General features: G+C 36.9%; 1 pseudogene; it reads left to right on the forward strand.

Annotated features, from left to right (window-relative positions):
* Positions 1-4275: 4275 nt before the first annotated feature.
* On the forward strand, positions 4276-4374 carry LOC132287369 (small nucleolar RNA R71; annotated as a pseudogene).
* The last annotated feature ends 1145 nt before the right edge of the window (positions 4375-5519 follow it).

The raw sequence follows: 5519 nt of genomic DNA on the forward strand, positions 1-5519 counted from the left end.
TCACCATCAACCTCAACTCGTGCCTCAATAACCAATCCCGTGTCATGCCAAATATGCAACACAGTTATGCATATACAATTCTAATCTACCATACGTTACATGTCATACTCTTTACATCAAAATTAAAACAAGCTAAACAGATAGCATATCACATACAGCACGTAAGCACATAAATATGTTATCAAGCCAAAAACATGTTATCATGAAGCATATAAACACGTAGAGCATGGCAACAAAAGCATGATATGCACCCAAAACCCGTCGTCCAAGGTATTCAAACCAAGGAGCTCTGATACTACTTCTAACGGCCCAAGTTTTTTTACCGGGTGCGTCAATGATGAACCAAAAGTTGACCCGATCATAGATCCGAAATGCGGAAGCAAAAACTAGAATGAAAGGTCAAATGATACTCTATGGCACCGATGACAACCAAATGAAACAAAATCTAGTCCAAACTAAACTAAGTGCACCATCAAACGGCTTAAACAAGATTAACAAAAGCTTGTAGGAACAAACGAAACGATAAAGGCCCGAAGAATCAACCGACCAAACAAAACCTACAAGGCAGCTCCATTTCGGTCGACCGAAATGGAGCAAAAAGAAGAAGAAAATCAACCCTTAGTTCGGTCGACCGAAATAGAGAACCGGTCGACCGAAATAACCTCAAATAGTGAAAATGGCTACTGGAATTGGAATTTTACTGTTCAAATGAAATTCGAGGAGGTTCAGTCGACCGAAACAACCCACCGGTCGACCGAAATAGGTTGAAATACTGAGAATGAACCTGCTATGCACCAAATATGGAGAAAAACTTCCAAGTCTCAAATGAATCCCCCATTGTATGACCAAAATGAATTATATGCTATTAAATGATGAGGTGAACATACACGCAAGTGTAAAATAACATTTTAAACATGCTACAATGGCCCAAGGCCTTATTACAATTCATTTACAACATTTGACATGTTAAACCTCTAAGTTAGAAAAATTACATTTCATAGACAAATCATAAACATGCTAACACTTGCATGTGAACAAGAATGCTTCTAAAGAAACTCAACTCAGCAAATCACCCACGCAATAACAAACTCCAATCTTGTATCCTGTACCCAAAATATGCCCCAGTATCGTAGGGGTGAGTAACATAAAGCTACTCGTAGGAAATGAGCATGCATCGACCTACGTTTTACAATTTCATCACCTTAAGGTGAAACATGTTAAAGGGGCTCATGCCACCTAACGTCTATGTCGAGATGAGACCCCGGGAGCATCCTAAGCTACCCTAGATCATTTCTAGCTTAATCACATCATTCATGTAATTCCAACAACATAGTAGCATGCTTACACAAAGCAACAAAATGTAGATTCCCAAGGTTATCAACTTGAAATCTAAAATGCTAGAACAACCAAAGTGGGTCATGCCACCTGACTTCTATGTTCCAAGCGAATCTGCAGGATCATTCCTAAGTCACATTTGAACAATAAATCACAAATCACAACATCTATGCAATTTAACCAACATAGAAACATACTATACAAGCAACTAGATATAGATTCTCAAAGTTACCAACTTGAAATCTACAATTATGAAAACAACTAAATATAACAATTTAGTACAATTAGAATTTCTAATACCACACGTCAAGACATAGATTCTCAAGGTAATTAACTTGACATCTAAAAGTGTGAAAACAACTAAATATAACAATTTAGTATAGAAGTACTTAACAACATCAAATCGCCAATAGCCAAAACCACAAGTCACAATTAAACATGATTGTCAACTTGGAATTGAATGCGAAAACAAATAGTGGAAGACTTGGACATCAAAGCTCGGATTTCCGCCGAGACAAGGCAAATTTGGAGCTACTAACCCCCAGGCAGCCTACCCAACGCGCAAACTTTTGACTTAGAGGACTCACGTCCCCGTACTAGAGCCAAACTCTAGCCATCTCACAAAACAATGTCCCACGACTCCAAAATAATCCAAGTAAGGTCACAACTTATACATAATTTATATAATGCATGAAATCATATTCCATGCGCAAGTAGATTGTATCTACATAATAAATGCCCTAAGTCCACAACTACTATAGGATAACAATGTCGAATCTTCAAAGTGCGATTTGCTACACACTATAACATTATAATCCAATATTGAAAACATAAACTCATAAATTCATTATAAGTCAAAAGTCATGCTTTAAACATACTATCAATATCAAATACATGAGTTAATCAATAATACAATAGAAACGGAATTTAATCAATCAACTAATTAAATTCCCTAGGTTTCAAATCTCAATCAAATGGCCTCCAAATTAACATATGCTAGAACATAAGTCATAGTTATCACAAATATCAAGTTAAACACTTAATTAGGCCAATGGAACCCTTAATTAGATTTTAATTAATCATTTTAATTAAAATCTCTAGATTTTCATACTTGTCCAAATGCTCTCAATTTAAAGTATGTTAAACAACATGCCAAGACATAATTTAAAAGTATATCACAAGTCAATTTCATGCAAGGTACGGCCATGGGATTCAATCTTTCACAAAAGATAAATATTAAATAAAAAGTGCAACTCTTATTCAATTAATCCCAATTTAATATATGTTAACAAACATATTAAAACTAAACCTTCTAGCATGCCACGATTCAAATTAAAGTTATATGACATCATGAATCTTAAATCTTATACAAAGAAGTAAAAATTACTAACTTTCTAGATTTGATACAAGGCATACATATATGTTGTATAATCATGGCAAACACATAATACAACACACAATAATCCTAAAACATTCCCTACCTCAATTTGAGATGAAAATCTCAAAAGCCATCAAAATCGAACGGCTCCGAATCCGACGAAACCGAACGGTCAAGACCACTTTTCTAGGTGCTTGGCTTTTGTTCTTCCTCTTTTGGGTGCAAAGATCTTTTAAAAACTTGGCATAAGCCGGAATTTGCTTGATTGCATCCAAAAGTGGAAGGTTAACCTTCACTTGCCTAAACACATCCATAATTTCATTTGTTTTGGCCTTTTGCTTGTCAATTGAAATGGATCCTTTTAAGGCATCCGAAAATGGAGCTCTTGGCTCAAAAACTTTTTCAGAATTTTTCCTTGAACTCTCCTCAACATAAGAAGTTTTGAAATCATTTTGCAAATTTTTCTTTTCAAGATCACTTTTCAACACATTCTCATTTGAAAGATCATGCATATGTAATGAAGGAGGAATAGGATGTGAAACGGGATGGGTGTCAACTTGTGGTTGCATCGGTTCACTCTCTTCATTGGACACACCTACCTGGTTGTCAATGATTCTCCCACTTCTCAAGGTTGTCACCGCATTGACATGCTCTATTATAGGACTTTCCGATAAAGAATGAGTCTCCACAACACATTGTTGCTTTGGTAGGGCATTCAAAGGCATTTTCCCTTTCTCTCTAGCATTTAAAATACTAGCTATTTGCCCTACTTGGGTTGCTAGCTTAGCAATGGATTAAGAATGAGAAAAAAGTAATTGAGTGTTCGCCTCTAAGGTGCCTAGAGCGGTCAAAACTTTCTCTTCAAAAGCGGGACTCCTAAAATTTCCTTGAGAATATGATGGTTGATTAGGAAAATGAGAATTAGAAAATTGATTTCCTTGTGATTGATATGGTCTATATCCGTGTGATCCTTGGGCTTGCATTAGAGGTGGAATGTACTTTCCTTGAAAACTACCTTGGGAAGGGTTTTAGCCTTTCCCTTGGTTTCTCCAAGAGAAATTCAGGTGATTTCTCCAACTAGAATTATAGTGTTGCCATAAGGATTGTTCCCTTGATTAACAAAAGCTGCATTAACTTGTTCATGATGCTCACTTTGCACATGTCCATGGGGATAATTGGAAGTAGAATGTAAAACACTTGAACAAGTCATACATGATTCATTGGATGCATAATGGGAATGGTTAGGGATGGAAGATACTTGATTTGTCGAGTTTTGGTTGATTAAGAATTGATCAAACCTTTGAGATAAGGATTTCATCTCGGCGGCTATTTCATTGGAATGGTCAACTTGATGTAAGCCAACACTCTTCCTTTCGCTTAAATTCCTATCATTCTTAGAATATAAAGTTCGATGTAAAGAATTTTCACTCATGCTCTCATAAAGACGCCACACGTCATCCTCATGCCTATCAATGTAAGAGCCACCCATGGAAGCATCAACCATGCCCTTGTAATTATCGGATAAACTCTCAAAGAAATATTGAACTAATTGCCATTTGGTCATGTCATGATGTGGACACTTCCTAAGCAATTCATTGAATCTTTCCCATGCCTCATGGAATGTTTCCCCATCCCCGTGTGAAAACTGTCGAATTGAGGTTCTCATAGCATTGATCTTAGAAGCCGGATAGTACTTCTTCAAGAACTCTTGTTGCATTTCTGCCCAAGACGTTATTGAAAAAGGCCTAAGATTGTTAAACCAGTATTTTGCCTTGTCTTTAAGGGTGAATAGAAAAAGTTTAAGCCTTAAGACCTCTTCCGGCATGTCCGTGTATCTCATGGTGGAACATACTTTAAGAAACTCATCTAAATGCTTGTAAGGTTCTTCACTTGGAAGTCCATGATAGTTAGGAAGTATTTGAATGGTTTGTGGTTTGATTTCATAGTGGTGTGCTCTAAATGGTGGCAATTGAATGCATATGGGTGCATTGTATTCATTAGGCACATAGTGATCTCTTAAAGCAAGGGGAGGGTTAATAATTGGAGGTGCAACATGGGCACCTTGATTGCCTTGAACTATGGGAGGTTGTGGAGCAAACATTGGCCTAGGCATTCCCAATAGAACTTGGCCTTGTTATTGTGGTGGGTGAATGAATGGCCTCGGCATGCCTAATGGAACTTGCATGTTATCATGATGCACATTGGGGTGGAGGATACCTTGTTGGTCTATGTGACCAAGGTCCTCCACATGGTCCTTATTATGTCCTTCCATTGATAGAATGGATTTACTAAAACTACCTCTTCCTCTAGGGTTACGAACAACGGATTCAAGATTAAAATCGAGAGGGACAAGAATAGGTTTCAATGATCTACGACCATGCATGCACAACAAGACATAAACAAGTAACAAACAATCAACAATCACTTCACCTTCGCAACAAATCAATTAACAACAAACTTCCTCCACATACAATAATCCCATACTCCCATGCTATCAACAATTTGCAAAGAATAATAAAATTGCCTCCACGTGGGCTCACGATTTATATAAGAATTGAAATACAAGCCTCCACGCAGGCCGACGATTTAACTAGAGATTGAGTTAAGAAAGAGCTCACAAAGGGTTCTTTAGCACTTCAATTCACTTTTCAATTTTAGCCTTGCAAATTTTTTAGATTTTAGCTTTTTCCTTACTTTTGCTTAGCTCCTTGCTTAAAATGCTCCTTTGTTCACCTTCTAGTTCAATGCACCTAGTCAAACAAGAACCAACACAATAAGTAACCAAAATGAAAATGAAAATAAAGTA

This window comes from Cornus florida, unplaced genomic scaffold, assembly GCF_030987335.1.
Source record: "Cornus florida cultivar Cherokee Brave unplaced genomic scaffold, ASM3098733v1 CherokeeBrave_3.0.0_Hap2_Chr11, whole genome shotgun sequence".
NCBI lineage: Eukaryota > Viridiplantae > Streptophyta > Magnoliopsida > Cornales > Cornaceae > Cornus > Cornus florida.